This window comes from Panthera pardus, unplaced genomic scaffold (genome assembly GCF_024362965.1).
Source record: "Panthera pardus isolate Hobbes unplaced genomic scaffold, ASM2436296v1 HiC_scaffold_10, whole genome shotgun sequence".
Lineage (NCBI taxonomy): Eukaryota > Metazoa > Chordata > Mammalia > Carnivora > Felidae > Panthera > Panthera pardus.
The window spans coordinates 81,446,273-81,464,927 of NW_026526655.1; the positions used below are offsets into that span (position 1 = coordinate 81,446,273).

Below are 18,655 nucleotides of genomic sequence, written 5' to 3' on the forward strand. Positions count from 1 at the left end.
AACATTTCAGAAAAAGACTTGCTGACGGGAGAGAACAGCAACTGTTGAATAAGGTAAGAGGTTCCTCCTATTGAAACAATGTTGCATTGGATAAAAGGATTTCCAAGCCTCCAGCTCTATAATTCTTTGATTCTGTGGAGTAAAAAGTGAATGTTCCATCAACAACTGAGACTCAAAAACTCCAAGAAGGAACCCACATGTTACCCGTTTCCTTCTGACAGGTTACCCTGGATAGAAACCAGAATGTTAAACTTCCTATTTCCTGTTCCCTCCAAGACTTTTCCATGAGCATCCTGAAGACACAGTGTGCATTTAACTCTTCTTTGTCATCCCAGAACAGTACCTGCAGCATACAGTGGGCCAAGCATATGGAAAGGCAGGAGAAAAAAAAAAAAAAAAAACTAGCAGGGAAAATTTAAGTTTTATTTTTAAGTAATGAATGCTTCTATCCTAGGAAGCATTAATCAAACTCCGTGGCACCTAATGTCACATGAATAAATTCCTCAATTAAATTTTCTTTTTCCTATTAGCTACCATGCCAAGCCTTCAAATGCACAGGAACAAGGCAATTTTTGTTTGTTCCTTCCCTAGGAGAAACCAGGCAGCAGCTCTTGTTCCATCACTCACATTCTGAAGATTATAAAAAGAGTCATAAAGTAGTGTAAATAATACTGACCACCTTGTTAATCAGGAACTTAACACAGGAACAACACAAGGATGTCTGCTCTCACCACTTGTATTTAACATTGTATTCTTGCTTCTAGCCAAGGCAATGAGGCAAGAAAAAGAAATAAAAAGCATCTATATTGGAAAGGAAGAAGTAAAATTATCTCTATTTGCAGATAACACTATCTCACATAGAGAAAATCCTAATGAATTCACTAAAACACCAGTAGAGCTAATCGCCAAGTTCAGCAAGGTTTCAGGATACACGATCAAAACCTAAGAATCAATTGCACCTTTAGGCAATACTAGCAAACAATCCAAAAATGAAATTAAGGCAGTTTCATTGACACAGCACTAGAAAAAAAATATGGTCAGTAATAAATTTAAGAAAATTTAAATGCTCAGTAACAAAATTTAAAGGCTCAGTAATAAATTTAACAAAAGAAGTACAAGACTTAAACACTGAAAGCTACCAAACGTTATTGAAAGAAATTAAAGAAGACCAAAATAACTAGAAAAATATCCCATGTTCATTATTGAAAGACTTAATATTGTTAAAATGGCAATTATCCTCAAATTTGTCTATTGATTCAAAGCAATCCCTATCAAAATCCCAGCTGGCTTCTTGCAGAATTTAACAAACTAATCCTAAAATTCATATGAAAATATAAGGGACCCAGAATAAACAAAACAATACTGAACAAGAACAAAGTTGGAAAATTTACATTTCCCAGTAACAAAACTGCTACAAAGCAACAACAATCAAGATTAGGTGGTACTGGCATAAGGACAGACATACAAATCAACCGAATAGAATTGAGATTAACAGAAGTAAATTGTATATATTTATTGTCAACCAATTTTTGACAAGCTATGACAATCAAAGGGGGAAATAATGCTTTTTTCAATAAATGGTGCTGGAACAACTGGATGGTTACATGCAAGAGGATAAATTTGGATCCCTAACTCACACCATATACAAAAATTAACTCAAAATATTTCAAATATCTAAACAGAAGAGCTAAAACTATAAAAGCTTAGAAGAAAATATAAGTGTAAACCTTTGTGACTTTGGATTAGGCAATGGTTTCTTGGATATGACACCAAAGCACAAGTGAAAAAAGAAAAAAATAAATAGGATGCTATCAAAATTAAAACATTTATATTTCAAAGGATACTATCAAGGGAATGAAAAGACAATGTACAGGAGGAGGCAAGATATTTGCAAATCATATATCTGATAAGGGTCTAGTACCAGAACATATAAAGAATTCTTACAACTCTACAGTAAAAAAACAAACTACTGGATTAAAAAAATCAGCAAAGGACCTGAGTAAATATTTCTCCTAAGAAGATACACAAATGGCCAATAAGCACACGAAAGATACTCGACGTCATAGGTTATTAGGAAAATGCAAATTGGAACTGCAAAGAGATACTACTTCATACTCACAAAGATGGCCATAAGCATCAAGTTAGACAATAAACAGTGTTGGCAAAGGTGTGAGGGTATTGGAACCCTCACAACATTGCTGACAGGAATGTAAAATGGTACGACATCTGTGGAAACAATTTGGAGGTTCTTCAAAAAGTTAAACCATATGATCCAGCAATTCCAAGTGTATACCAAAGAGACCCCAAAACACATGTCCACACAAAAAACTTGTGCATGAATGTTCACAGAAGCATGATTCATAATAGTCCAAAAATGGAAACTACCCAAACCTCCATCAAGATGAGTAGATAAACAGAATGTGTTATATCCATACTATAGAATACTTTTCAACCATAAAAAAGAATGAAGTCCTGATTTATGCTATCACCTCGAAAACATTATTAAACTTAAATCTTGAAAACATCATATTAAGTAAAACTAGTCTAGTCTAACTAGACACAAAAGATCACGTAACTGATTCCACTTATATGCAATGTCCAAAATAGGCAAATCCATGAAAATGGCTGCCTGGGGGCTGAGAAGAAGCAACGGGGAATGATTGCTAATGAGTATGAGATTTCTTTGTTAGGTTATGAAAACATCTTAGAATTAGATAATGTTGATGATAATTCACAACTTTGTGAATATACTAAAAACCACTGAATTATATACTTTATTTTTTAAAAAAAATTTAATGTTTTACTTATTTTTGAGACAGAGACACAGCATGAGTGGGGGAGGGGCAGAGCGAGGGAGACACAGAATCTGAAGCAGGCTCCAGGCTCTGAGCTGTCAGCACAGAGCCTGACACAGGGCTCGAACCCACGAACCGTGAGATCATGACCTGAGTCAAAGTTGGATGTTTACCCAACTGGGCCACCCAGGTGCCCCTGAACTGTATACTTTAAAAGGGTACATTGTATGGGATGTATGTTTATCTCAATTTAAAAATAACAATTATGGTAAGATATGTGCATATACGGCTGGTGAAAGTGTTCACTGGCAAAATGTCTTGAAAGACAGTTTTGAAAAAAGGTATAGAATTTGATCCCATAATTCAAATTCTAAGAATGTACCCTCCATCAATAATTACTAATGCCACAACTTTAGCTATAAAGATTATCTGCAAAGTAGTTTACAAGATCAGAATATTGGAAATACCCTGAAGGCACAGACATTGCCCGACACTGCAAACTGAGCGAGTCCCTTTGATCTGGGCAGCACAGGGGCTGGTCTGCACAGTCTCCCTCACTGAGGAGCCCACCTCTGAGCCCACCGAGCTGGGCAGGCAAGATTGCCGTAGACTCCTACTGTTCTTTCCCGAAGTTCAGCAGTTTTTCAAGAATAAATGCTTCCCAGATTGTTATATGCCTTTGATAGATTACCAGAGTGACAGGCTGTTCATTTTGTCCAGATTCATAGTTGTTTTATGGGGTCCTTCCAAATCCTCCACACCTGACCAAAAGCCAGTAATCCTGCTTCCTAATACAGATTTTCACAAATAATAATCCTGGTACTGGAGGAGGCTTGGGGAAGAGGCACTCTCAAAACTTGAGGTGATACAATAGATTAGTTCATGCTTTCTGCAGGCAGCACAGAAATATATATCTAGGACCTTAAAAATATTATTTATTTCATTTAATTATTTAACTATGTCACTTCTAGAAATTCTAGGGGCACCTGGATGGCTCAGTCGGTTGAGCGTCCAACTCAATTTCAGCTCAGGTCATGATCCCAGGGTTGTGGGATTAAGCCCTGTTTTGAGCTCCCTGCTGGGCATGCAGCCTGCTTAGGATTCTCTCTCTCTCTCTCTCTCTCTCTCTCTCCCCCCTCTCCTCCAAAATAAAATTAAAAAAAAAAGAAATTCTAAGGAAATAATTTTGGATGTGCTCAGAGATGTAGCTATAAGAACATACATGACAGAGTTGTTTATAATGGCAAAAAGCTGAGTTCAAGCTAAATGTGTACGATACATCCTCATGATGAAAATATCAATATACCAGCCATTACAAATAATGTTTTACATGAATATATAATGACATGGAATATGATTATAAAGGTAAGCTAAAAAAAAGTTTTAATACAGTATGAAAGGTATCATTTCATGCTTAGGAGGTATACATACATGCTTAGAAGAAATGAGAATGGTTAAAACAGTGACTGTTGGAGCACCTGGGTTGGCTCAGTCGGTTAAGTGTCCAACTTTGGCTCAGGTCATGATCTCATGGTTCATGGGTTCTAGTCCTGTGTTGGGCTCTGCACTAGTGGTGTGGAGCCTGCACTGGGATTCTCTCTCTCTCCCTCTCTCTCTGCCCCTCCTCCACTTGTGCATTCTCTCTCTCTCTCTCTCTCTCTCAAGATAAGCAAATAAATAAACTTTAAAAAAAACCAGTGGCTATTATTGTGTGGTGGGAAAACAGCTGATTACTGGGGTAATCTATTATTTTCCACATTTTCTATAATGAACATGTATCACCATGGTAATAAGAAAAAAAAATTTTTTTAAGGTAAAATCATATAACTTAAGACAGGAAATCTCTGTACTCAGAACTTGAAATAAAATTATTACTACAGTTGAGTATTTTTGCATTTGGCTCTGGGCTTCCTGGCTGCCAAGGCAAAAAGAGAAATATAAGAATTATCTAGATCTCTACTGTTTTATTTCCCAGTTCTTCCCAGGAGATCAACTACCATTCCAGCACTGGATTCTAAGAGAAATGTATGATGTATCATTGCTCGGTAATGCTAATACCTACCCTGCAGTACAGCACAGCAGGCGGTGACTCACAACCCTCCCTTTTGTTCTAATTCTTGTTGTTATTGCTTAAGAACTGTAGTCCCCACCCCTTGCTCAAGGATAAGTAACACACACAGTGCCTTTTTCCTAATGTACTTCCATCCCTATTTCCATCATAGCAAATAGTCCCCAAATGAATGTTTTCAATAAGACACCAATTGTGCATTATTTTGACAGTGTCACTGTTTCACTACCAACAAGAATACTCAGAAGACAGTCTCCTAGACAAAGTTGATCTTGAAGAGTGGTAGATGGGGGCGCCTGGGTGGCTGAGCCCATTAAGCAACCGACTCTTGGTTTCAGCTCAAGTCATGATCTCGCGGTTCATGAGTTTCAGCCCTACTTCGGGCGCAGTCGAGCCGCGCTTTGGGCTCTGCACTGACAGTGTGGAGGCTGCAGGGGATTCTCTCACTGTCCCTCACTCACTTGCGCCCTCTCTCACTCTCAAAAAAAGAAAAAAAAAAAAAAAAAGAATGGTAGATGTGGCATACTTTGAGAATGTACATTTCTTTTTTTTTTTTTTTTAATTTTTAAGTTTATTTAAATCCAAGTTAGTTAACATACAGTGTAATAATAATTTCAGGAGTAGAATTTAGTGATTCATCACTTACATATAACATCTGTTCAAAAGGCCTCAGAGAAGGGAAAGTAGAAAAAAATTTAGGTCAGTGGCTATGGATGGTGGCTCCAAAACTTGATGGAAGTCACAAAGAGGCACTGCTAAGGCTACCATCCCTGAAATGACCTCTGGAAAGCTGAACCTCGTAATGACGAGAAGTAGTCCCAGAGATACAGACACATAAACTACATTCGTCAGAGTCAGAGTCCCTGAAGGCTCAGACCTGGGGGACAGGGATGAGGGGCATCTGCATATCACCTTCCGTGGGTGTCTGTCCTTGCTATAGAAACCATTTAAATTAGATTTTCTTCCATATTTTACCTACAGTTTCTCTCAGATCCTATGGATCCAAGTCACTCCTGGAGACAGCAGAGATTTTGTAGAGCTTGGGAGACTACTAAAATAGCTTACTCCTCTCTCCAAATCCTCCCTCCCCAAAACACCTTCCATTCCATGTGTTGGATGCTTACTTACCTTCAAGGCCCAAATCAAGTCTTTCCTGACCACCTGTGTGAGCTTTCTTTCCTCTGTGACCTCTAGGGGCACATAACCACTACAGTACTCATGACACCCACCTTGCATGTCCTGTGTCCCCAGTCAAGCTATAAGCTGTAAAATACTATGCATCTCACTGAGCACCTGCCACAGTGTCTTATGCATGACTACTAAGGTGACAAGTTCATCTAAATTACCCAGTTTATCTAGGGGCACCTGGGTGCCTCAGTCAGTTAAGCATCCGACTCTTGATCTTGGCTTAGGTCCTGATCTCATGGTTGTGAGATCTGAGCCCTGCATCAGGGTCCACACTGAGCGTGGAGCCTGCTTGGGATTCTCTCCCTCTCCCTCTCCCTCTGCCCCTCCCTTGATGCACTCTCTCTCTCTCTCTCTCTCTCTCTCTGTCTTAAAAAAATTAAATTAAGAATTACCCAATTTATCTATTTCCCAAAGGAAATACACGGCTATCAAGCTGTATGTCGGTAAGTAGGTAAGGCTGATAGCACAACCGTTAGCAAGGCAATAATGCTAAAAGGCCAAAGTTTCTTGACTGGGAATATCATTTTCTGAGGTTATTTCAACAAATTAATTTTATTGGGCTGATCACTATGGACAAAAAGAACGAAATATTCTTCTTGACCTCAAAGGAGTTTATAGTCTCTCAGAAAATCAAGATGCAAATAGAGCTAATTAGGATAATGCCTGATTAACATGAAAACGTGGGAGGACACATAACAATTACAAAGCCATCAACAATGTTCCTCGAGGACCATTCGATTTACCTCCCGCTAAATTGGGGCCACAGGACTAGAAATGGTGTCTAGAAAAAGACAAAGAACCTTCTTCTACTCTGAACTGATCTGCCCTCCTGAAGAGCCCTGGCCTCTTAACTCAGCCATCAACTTGCAGAGGACACTAGACATTGCAGCCCAACAAACGCATGACACCGGCTGGAGCAGCGAGGAAGCTGAAACTCAGCTAAAGGAACCAGCATCACACCACACACAGGAAAACTCTGAGGTACCAGGAGAGCAGTCCTGAAGCCTTCAGAATGAAAGCTTGTCTAGTGAAAGATGGGCTGGATGAGCATTTTCCACACTGCAAAAAACAACCCATTGGAGAGTCATGAAATCAATCTAGAGGTACAAGACTTCGAGTAAATGCTGTTTCATAAAAGACCCGTCACGAGTATGAGTGTGTGTGTATGCATGCACATGTAAACACGTAGTAGATCGTGCAAACAGGTATTTTTTCATACAGCTTGCAAGGCTGTGAATTAGGCAAACTATTTGGGAGATTATAAATGGATATATTTCTAGTCAATAGAAAGAAAACACCTCTAACAAGTAAAACTATCTCACACTGGAGTTTCCAGCCCCCAGAAGACTTCAAGCAGTGCCACCAAAGCTATAGATTGTCATGGAGCATATTCATTTAAGTAGAAAGTGCATTAAGAAGAACTCTGCTCCCTTCCTATTCTACGAGACTATCAGTCTAGATCACAGGCAATTAACTATCACTGAACACACAATTAGGAGAAAATAATTTCATGGAGTCACAAGGGTGAATGTATATAGCCTGAATTTTATTTGGTTGTTTATGCTGGAATAATACCTCTGTGAAAGGGAAAGTTTTAAGACCATGCTTCTCAGCCTGGATGTACATCAGAATTACCTGGGAAGCTTTTAAAAGATACCCATACCTGGATCCCAACATGTATTAATTAAAACACTGGCACCCAAAATTTGTATTTTGTTTAATGTTCTTCAAGTAAGAGTTGAGAACCACTGATTTGTAGGTATAAAATGTATAAATGACATTTTATAAAGCACAGAGGGAAGGGAAACAGCCCCAGGACTTACATGAAGATCATAAAAGGAAAGGGCTAGAAAACATTATACCAAGGCTTTTAATTCCTGCTCAGAGTGTAGAGAGCTGAAAAGAGCATCACTCTGATTCTCACAACAAATAAAAAGCCAGATAAAGGGCAAGTCCAGAACCTTCTTGAATCCATAGAAAGCTGAGGTCACAGGGAAACAAACTAGCCCTAAATCTGAGGAGAACCAGATATCCACAGGAAGAAAGAAGGCAAGTACTTGTGTCCCTGAGGCAGATGTACCTGGACACTGGCTAACACACATCCAGTAACAAATAACAACAGAGTACTTCTGGAAAAGTTGAAAGAGCACGGAGACAGACCACTCTGAGGCACAGTGCAAAGGCTGACACTGACAAACCAGCCCCAACTCTAAAAGCAAACTATCACAGGAGGAATTTAAAGTGTGTGGTGCACTGAGAATAACCATACCAACAACAAACCTCAAATCCAGTTCAACTCCTGACTATAGCGATCAACCCCCCACACTAAAGGTCTAGCAGAAATAATAGAAAGGCACTCCTATTTCCACATATAAAAACTGGGAGGCATCTGGGAGGCTCAGGTGGTTGAGTCTCTGACTCTTGATTTTGGCTCAGGTCGTGATTTCATGGTTCGTGAGTGGAGCCTCACATTGGGATCTGCGCTGAGTGCAGAGCTTGCTTGGGATTCTCTCTCTCTCTCTCTCTCTCTCTCTCTCTCTCCCCCTCTGCCCTCTCCCGCTCACCCTCTCTTTCTAAAAATAAAAATTAAAAAAAAAACTATCTCAGTCTCTCACATACTGTACAAGATGTCCAATTCTCAACAAAACATACAGAGCATGCAAAAAGCAAGAGAAAAACAACACTGCCAAGAGATATGGCAACTAACCAAACCAGACTCAGAGATAGCACAAATGTTGAAGCTATCAGACACTAAATTTTAAATAGCTTTAATTAATTGTAAAGGCGGACAACATGAAAGATCAAATGTACAATTTTAACAGGAAGATAGGAACTGTAAAAGAGAATTAAATGAAATAACTTGAAAGGCTAAGCACAGTAACAGAAATGAAGACTGCATTCAACATGCTTCCGCAGATTTGACACAGCCAAGGAAAGAATCAGTGAATTTGAAAATAGGCCAACAGAACTACCCAAAGTAAAACAAGAAGAAACAAAAAGAATGAAACAAACAAGACAAAAGTGTTCAGTAGCTGTGGAACAAATCAAAACTTCTAACCTAGGTGTAATCAAATTTTAGAAGTAGAAAAGGGAATGGAGCAGAAAAAATATTTGAAGAAATACTTGTTGAGAATTTTCTAAAATTAATGACAGATACCAAACCACAGATCCAAGAAGCTCAAGAACACCAAGCAGGATGAATCCCAAGAATGTGCACACATGCCACATACATACACACACACACACACACACACACACACACACACATACATACACACACACAGAGGTATAGCATATTAAAACAGCTGAAAACCAAGGGAAAAAAATTCTTCAATGCAGTGGGAAACAAATGAAACATTAAATATAAAAACAAATATAAGGATTACAGAAGACATCTTGTCAGAAGGCATGCAAGTAAAAAGACAATGAAGCAATATCTTTAAGGTGCTAGAAGAAAAAATAAACTGTCAACCCAAAATACTATACCAGTGAAAAGATCTTTCAAAAAACAAAGGAGAAATAAGGATGGTCATAGACAAACAAAAGCAGAGAATTCATGGCCAGGACACCTACACTACAAGAAATGCTAAATGAAGTTTTTCACACAGAAGGAATATAATGTCAGAAACTTGGATCTACACTAAGACCTGAAGGGTGCTGGAAATGGAATAAATGAAAGTCAAAAACAATTCATCTTTTTCTTATTTGTAATTGCTATAAAAGATAACTGAATGCTTAAAGCAGGAGTCAGCAAACTATGGTTTATAAGCCAAATACAGCCCATAGTCTCTTTTAGGACCGCCTGCGAGCTAAGAATAATTTTTATATTTTTTAAGGGTTGTTGAAGAAAAAGAGAAAATATGCAGCAGAGAACAAATGTGGCCTCAAAGCCAAAAATATTTACTTTCTGGTCCTTTGGACAAAAAGTTTGCTAACTCCTGGTCTAAAGCAAAAATAATAGCAATGTTTTATTTATAGCACATGTAAAAGAAAAATGATGATAACCATAAGCACGAAGGATAGAAGAGAAGGATTAGAAATATACTGCTATTAAGGTCCTTACACTACATGGGAAACAGTTTACTATAATTTGAAAGCAGATTCTGATGAATTACAGATATATATGTATTTATTTATATAGACACACACATTTTAGCATAATCACTTAAAAATGTTAAAGAAACATAAATAAGAAGTCCACAGTGGAGATAAAAGGGAATCATAAAAAGGACTCAATAGGAAAAAGAAAGGGCACCTGGGTGGCTCAGTTGGTTAAGCATCCAACTTTGGCTCTCTTTCTTTCTTTCTCTCTCTCTCTCTCTCTCTCTCTCTCCCTCCCTCCCTCCCTCTCTCAAAAGTAAATAAGCATTACAAAAGAAATAGTAAAAAGAAAGAAAAAAAGAACAGCAGAAAAATGGATGATCTTCATTAAGTTTAATTGCATAGTAAATGTGAATGGTTTAACATACCAGTTAAAAGACAGATATTGTCAGATTGGTCAAAAAAGTAAGACCCAACTATCTGAGGTCTACAAGAAACCTGCTTTAAATATACGGACATAGGCAAATTAAAAGTAAAAAAATAAAAGATACAGGATGCAAACATTAGCAAAAAGAAAGCTGGAGTAGCTATATTATTAACACCCAAAGTAGTAGAACCCAGAACAAGGAATACTAACAAGGATAAAGAGAAATATTATATAATAGTAAAAGGATCCATTTCCCAAGAGGACATAACAATCCTAAATATGTATGCTCTTAAGAACAGATGATCAAAATACATGAAGGAAAAAGTGATAGAACGAAAAGAAGAAATGGAAAAATCAACAATTGTAGTTGAAGACTCCAACATGCCTCTCTGTTATTGATAAAACAAGTGAAAAGAAAATCAGTAAGGACACAGAAGACCTAATATTTCCAGAATATTCTACCCAACGATAGCCAAATATACATCCTTTTCCAGTACACACTGAGTATTCACCAAGAGAGAGCATATTCTGGAACATAAAATAAATGTGAACAAATTTAAAAGAACAGAAATTATGCAAATTATACTGTGAAACAATAAAGGAATAAACTAGAAAGCAATAACAGGAAAACTTCTGGAGAATTCCCAAACACTTAAAAAATCACGTGACATAGTTTCAAATAACACATGGGCCAAGAAGAATTCTCAGGGAATATTTTTAAATATTTTAATTTTAAATAAATGAAAATGAAAATAAACATAATAAAATTGTGGAATGCATCTAAAGCAGTGGTTAAAGGAAAATGTATAGCACTAAATGCTTATATTAAAACAGAAGAAAAATCTCAGACCAGTAATAAAAGCTATCCCTTAAGAAAACACAAAAGTAAACTAAACCCAAAGCAAAGAGAATGATGTAAAAAAGAAGCGAACAGAAAGCAATAAAAATGAAAGCAGAAAAACAGACAAAATTAATGAAACCAAAATCTGGATCTTTGAAAAGATCAATAAAATTGATAAACTTCTATACAGAATAAGAAAAAGACTAAAGAAACAAATTACCAGTATCAAGTATGAGAGGAGAAAATCACTAAAGATTCCATGGACATTAAGTGGATAATATGACAATACCACAAACAATTCTAGCTCCATAAATTTGACAACCTAGGTGAAGTAGAACAATTTCTTGAAAGATATAAACTACCCAAACTCATCAAGAAATAGGTAACCTAAAGTGTCCTATACCTATTAAAGAAATGAAAGTTGTAGTAAAAACCTTCTATCAAAAAAAACTCTAGGCCCAGATAGTTTCATTAATGAATTCTACCAAATGCTGATGGAAGAAATAATACCAATCCTGCATAGTCTCTTCCAAAAATACATCACAACCTAGTCAAGTTATCCCAGGAATACAAGCCTGGCTCAACATGTGAAAATCAATCAATAGAATTTGCTGTATTAAATATGAAGACAAAAAAATCACATGATCTTGTCAATCGATGATGAAAAGGCATTCAATAAAACTCAAAATCCATCCATGATAATAACTCTCAGTAACTTAGAATACAAGGGAAATTCCTTAACGTTATAGCATCTATCCTCAGTTAACATCATACTTAATTGTGAAAAATTGATGATTTCTCCCCCATGACAAGAAACAAGGCAAGAATGTTCTCTCTCATCACTCTTATCCAACAATGTACTAGAATTCATAGTTAGTGCAATAAGGCAAATAATAAATAACTAAAAGGCATCCAGACTGTAAAGATTTTTATTCACAGATGACAAGACTGACTATGTAGAAAATCCCAAAGCATCTACAAATAAACCCTCTAGAATAAGTAACTTTAGTTACTGTTAGTAAGGTAACAGGATATGTCAATATTTTAAAAAATTGCATTTCTATATTCTAGCAATAATAGCAACCCCAAAAATGAGATACTTAAGTATAAATCTAACAAAACATATGCAATATCTATATCCTAAAAACTACAGAATGCTAATAGAAAAATCAAAAAGGACAAAGAAAAAAAAGAGATAAAACATCATCTTCATGGACTGAAAAACTCAATATTGTAAAGATGTCAATTATTCCTAAAATAACTATACATTCACAAGGATGTATAGGATCAATTCCCCATTCTAAATCCCAGCACGATTTTTTATAGATATTGACAAGCTGATTCTACAATTTATATGGAAAGGACTAAAAGAGCCACAACAAATTCTGGATAAAAATAAAGTTGGAAGACTTATACTATCTGCTTTCATAACTTATTATAAAGTCACAATAATCAAGAGAGAGGTAGTGTTGGCACAATGTAGGCATATAAATCAACGGAATAGAATCGAGAGTCCAGAAATAAAGACTTATATTTACGACCAATTGATATTAGACAAAAATGCCAAGACAATTCAATAGGGAAGCACAGTCCCTTCAACAAATAATGCTAGAACAACTGGACTTTCACATGACAAATTGAAAAAGAAGAAGAAGAAGAAAAAGAAAAATTCCTTGACTCACACTTTACAACTTATACAAAAATTAACCCCGTGGATCATATTGGTGTAAAACATAAAATTATGAAAGTTCTAGAAGAAAACATAAAAAATTTTCAAAATAATTGGTTAGGCAAAGAATTCTTAGATATTACAACAAAAGTCTTCTATCAAAATTGATAAAATGGTTTATCAAAGTTAAAAACTTCTACCCTGAAAGGGTTAAGGGAATAAACTGTTAAGGGAATAAACATATAAGGCACAGCCTGGGAGAAATCATTTGCAAACCACACTTCTGACAAAGAACTTATATCTAGATTATGTAAAGAACTCTCAAAACCCAACAATAAGAAAACAAACAACCCAATAAAAATAGGCACTCAAAATTACCACTGCATAACATTTAAAAGCTAGAAACTTTTATTTGAATGTGTATATTTTTTTCCAGTCCATTATGGGCCCAAACATAACTTCTCACCAACTTTTTTTTGTACCATATAATTTGACCCAGAATTAGGCTTTTGATCTCTGTTAACTTTTGATGCACTTTATATTGACCTAAAAAAAAAGAAACTATTAGTTTTCATTCAACTCGGGAGATAAATTTTACATAAGTCCTTAGTAAAGAGACTAATTTTCCCATCAAATAAAATTGGCTCTTTAAACACACCCCAAATGAGTTATAACTTTCTGAGGCATAAAAATGTACTTTCTCACCTTTTAAATAATGACCCCTGAGCATGAATCACATTTTTAATCACGTACTTCCTCCTTCTCCTTGATACCAAAGCTAAACAATTTTGGAATCCAATGATGAAAGAAAAGACTTATTTCCCCTTTGCTCATATTTCTACACTTATTTCTTGTCACCTGGTACCATATTTTGTAAGTCACCTTAAATCACGTTTGGGAACAATGCGAGGTACAACAAAGAAACAAAGAGATTCTGCATGAAAGAAATCTTTTAAGATCAAGTTATTCAACACGTAACCCTCTTCCAAGTGAATGTCTTTCCCCATCCCCCACCCCACCCCCACCTCCACCCCAATATCATACCTGCTCAGGCCATACTTCTCTGGTGGAAACCAGAGAGAGAATAAACCTTGAAGATTTCCAGCACTATGCCCAGCTTGTTTCCAACTATTGCACTTTTCTTACCCTATTTTATTTTTTTAGAGTCTTTTTTTTTTTAGTATATTTGACACACGATGTGACATTAGTTTCGGGTGTACAACACAGTGATTCAATAAGTCTGCACATCACCACTAAGCTCACCACAAGCACAGTTGCTGTCACCATATGCCACTATTACAATATCATTGACTATGTCCCTTATTTGTACATTTCATCCCCATGACTTATTGGTTCCATCACTGGAAGCCTGTATCTCCCACTCCCCTCCGCTCATTCCGCCCATCCTTCCACCACCCACCCCTCTGGCAAACTTATTTTATTTCTCTTATAGTACTTCTCAACACCTGAAATATGAGATAAAACGTAAATAAATAGGTCTCCTTCCAGCAGATTGTAAGTTCCATGAGAAGAGAGACTTTGTCTTTCTCCTGTACTCTTTTGTCCTCGGCATCCACAACAGGGTCCGGCACAAGTCGATGCTCAATAAACAGCTGTGAATCAACAACTTCCCGAGGCATCTCTCCCTACCCCGTCCCTTCACATTTTCCCAAGGATCCTGGCCATCCCATAGCAGCACTGCCGGTGGAAACAACAAAATATGCTGCCCTCCACTCCCTCCTTTCTTCCAGATTAGTGACCGAGTCTTTTTGCCAATTTCTGTGCTAACGAGATACCGAGGATGCATCCCTGGTTGCCCACTCTAGCTCCAAATGCCCACCAGTGTCCACCATAGCAAATGGAAACAAAAAGCAGCACTCACTTCATACTTCAAATGAAAACAGCCTAAAGGCTTTAAAAGCAATAGGCAATAGAGGCTGGTTTCCTACTAAAAGAACTGTTGAGTATTCATCCACTGGATTTACTGTCAGGAGAACTGTTTTCTCATCTGAGATCTACCACTAACTACACGTGCGCCAAGTCCCAGCCTGTTAGTTTGAAGACAGCTAACGATACTGAAACGAAGCCATGATTTAGAGCAAGCAAGTGTTCTTAGCAGAGGCTATGGGAGAGGGTGAAGGGGAGTTAGTGGGGAGTGGAAGGCAGAGAAGGACAGCTGTGAGGCTTTTTCAAACCGTACATGCAGCCCCAAACCCCCTACCCTAAGCCACCCCTACAGAATCATCACCACGGAGTAAGCCACTGTTGCTGTTCTAACAAGACTATGAAAAACTCAGAAAAACTTCTCCAGGTTTTAAGTGTAAGTTCTTGGAGAAATGGGACCAAGATTTACACTTCTTAGTGACAGCCAGCGTGGTCTCTAACATGGGGTACTCCTGCGTCTGCCTGTCTCCAGCCTCAGCTCCTCTCTCCCCTCAGCCACGCCCTGTACTTCTATTGTACTGAACTTCTCCTGACTGCCCGGACAGGCCAGGCCTTTCTTCATCTGTCACCGCCTGTGGGAGAAACCACTGACTGACGGCCTGACGAACAGCCTGGTAGGCAGTCTCGCTTCTTTCCTGGCCAACCGAGCTCCAGCTTTGTTCAGACAGGGGCATCAATGTGCTCAGGGAAGCCGAGACCCTCTCTCAGCTGCAGAAGATGGCTTGGACAACACAATCACAGCCCGCTTTCTTCTCCTTTATCAGTGACCGATTCAGGGTGGGCATGTGACCCTTCTGCCTAATGCCATAGGGAGCTTCTGGCAAATTTCATCCTTTGTTATCTAGAGAAACACTGAGAAGCAAGCCCTCCCTTTCTGCTTGGGATGTTATCACCTGAAGCCGTGATGCAGCTGCAGTCAACCTGTGGCAGAGCAGGGAAAACCGAGAGAATCCAGCCTGGAGCCGTGACCGCTTGAACCTCCTACCTCCATACTTCTTAAGTGACACAGTTAAGTAACTCACCTAACGGTGTTATTTACAACAGCAAGCACTGACATCCCACCACGTGGCCTGGGAAGCCCCTCAGGCTTTTTCTCCTAGAGTAGCCCTGTCATCTCCCATTTAGAGCTCAACTACAGTTTCCTCGAGAAGTCTTCACGACATCCCCAGACAGTTAAACAGTTCCAGGCACTGTCATCTCCGCATCTGCTTTCTGTGAGCTTCTCAAGAGCAAGCATTTTCACCCTTGGCAGAGGCCCTGGGATACTGTAATTAAGTCTCAGTTTGGGCTTAGCACGAGCGACTCCATTTTGGGTCTGTTGAATGAATGAACAGCAAAACAATGAATGAAAAGACGAACACACAGGATGCCTTCCATGCCTTAGATGAAGACAATGACTGACAGACTGAATACGGCACCCAGGCTGTCTACACTCTACTATGGACTTCGTTTCGGTGGTCGTGAGCAAAGGCAGAGACAGTGCAATCAATGGACATGTCCTATTTTCATCTGCCCACTGGGAACTGCCCCTCCTCAATCTCCAACAGCTGAATTGGAGCTGAACTAAAGCCCCAGGCACTGGTGGCACCAGGGTGAAGTATCCACTCCTATCATGGAAACCCACTCCCTATCCACCGAGATGGCTTGGCCTGGCTTTGGTCTAGTTTATCAGTAAGATTTGCTATAAGGATAAAGGAGCTGCAAGAAGAGAAAGACTCTCTCCACCCCCACCTCACCCACCCCCTCTCTCTGAAGAAGCAGATAAACCTGCAGGTGCCAGTGCTATTTGTCACGCCATACCAAAAACCTGTCAACACAGAGGGTGAAAAGAGCCAAGATATGTATGAGAGAGAATGAGTCCTGCAGCCTTATCTGAGCCCCTGGATATAGCTATGCCTGAAGCTAGAGCCCTCAGCCTATGTCATTCATGTAACCCAATCAGTTTCTGTACTGCATCAGGCAATATTAAGTGCCTGTGTCCTGGCACCTCTCCTGCCTCTAGGATGGTATCAGGAAGTAAGACTGTGAGGAGGCAGCCTAGCAATGAACAAATCAAGAGTGGGAAAAAAAAAGGGACCCCCAAAACACACACACCACCACCACCATCAGGGTTTCCCCCTACAAAAGGGTAATCTGAGCCTCCTGGATCTCCCTTCTGCTCAGAAATGTGTGGCGACCTCTGGGAGGCATAAAGTATTACATTATCACATAGGGGGGAAAAACGGAGAGAACTTCCAGCAAGCTTTGTGCCATGGACTTGATGAATATCACATAACTTAAGGCTATTTTAATGATTATAATACCCGTTTTGCCTTTGAGGAAACGGAGACTCAATCAGCCAAGTTAAGTAAGTTGCTCAAGGCCACACAGCTAGCAACCGGAATTTAAACAGCACTCTAGTCCTTTCCCCCTCTCCCTTGGCTGGCCGGGCCGCCCATTCACCCGTTAACCCCCAGGCACAACGCCCCCAGGCACAAAGCCCTGCAGCCTCCCAACCTCAGGCCCCTGAGTCAGAGCTGCCGCGCACACTCAGCCATTCGGAAGCCGCGGGTAAAGAACTAACCCCTGTGCATGTGTCGCTTATTCACCAGCACCAGCAAAAGTACGAGTCGGGCAGACAGCAGCGGCGCCGCAGAGGGAGAGGCGGGAGTTCTCTCGGCTCCTGCGCGGCGCGAACCCCCGCCCCAGCCCCGCGCTCTCAACGGCAGCCCCGTCGCGCAGCCTCTCCTCTCCCCACCAGCGCCACGCAAGCGGTGCTCGGCGGCGCCCTGCCACTCAGGAGACCCTCGCGGGCCCCCCTGCCCCCGCCCCCCGTCCAGTCCAGATGTTCCCAGCTGTTCGCCTCCCGGCGACTTCGGGACCCCCGCCCTCCACTGCTCCGCGGGCCCTGCACAACCCGCCGCAGCCGCGCCGCGCGGCTCACCTGCCCCCCCGCCCCCGGCCGACCACCGCCCCCAGCTGGCCGCGCCCGCCCCGCTCACCTGCGCGGCCCGCGCCCGCCGGACCTCTCCGCGCCCCAGCCCGGCTCCCGGCCCCGGCTCCGAGCGCGCCCGCCGGGGGCCCGCGTTGGCTGCGGCCGCGCGGGGCGGGGCGGGGCGCGGCTCCTCCCCGCCCGAGCCACCTGGGGCGCCCGCGAGGGGACCCGGCCCGGACAGGTGGGCCCCGCCCGCAAGCGAGCCGCCCGGAGCTCCGGCTCCTTTGGGAACCTCAGGGATCTTTTGATGGGGTCGGTCAGTGCCTGGGAGGCACGGCCTGGTCCCATCCTGGCCGGCGCGGTAGATGGGCCACAGAGCGTGACCCGACCGACCGACCGACCAAGCCAGCGCCAAGAATGGAAGCCAACCCCTTTCTTTGTGGGATGCATAAATCGAGAACCCAGAACTGAGACCTATGGGGTAAAAATGATTGGGCCAAGGGCACAATGAGTTCAGAACTGGAAGAACTCTAGCTTTTTCTGACCATCCCTCATTTAAGCCATCCCCGCCTCACCCACGTGGGTTCAGATGGGCCCCAAAGCCTTTTGTAGAATAGCATTAAGCTATAAATAAGATCATTTCAGATCGTGATGTTCCCCCCCACCTCCACCTCTAGACTGTAAGCCCCAAAAGGGGAGGAACCTCCTCTGTACGCTGTTAAATAACCAGAGCCTTGAACGATGCGTGTGCTCACTTAATTTCTGGTG

General features: G+C 40.6%; 1 protein-coding gene across 2 annotated transcripts in view; it reads right to left on the bottom strand.

Annotated features, from left to right (window-relative positions):
• LYPD6B (LY6/PLAUR domain containing 6B) overlaps positions 1–18,061 on the bottom strand; it is a 178,405-nt gene extending 160,344 nt beyond the window's left edge. Inside the window, exon 1 of one of the 2 annotated variants that reach the window (XM_053908954.1) lies at positions 17,955–18,061. The gene's annotated coding sequence lies outside the window, so the exon portion shown is untranslated. The remainder of the gene's footprint in view (positions 1–17,954) is intronic. The other variant, XM_019455731.2, reaches the window with a different exon arrangement.
• Between the last annotated feature and the right edge of the window lie 594 nt (positions 18,062–18,655).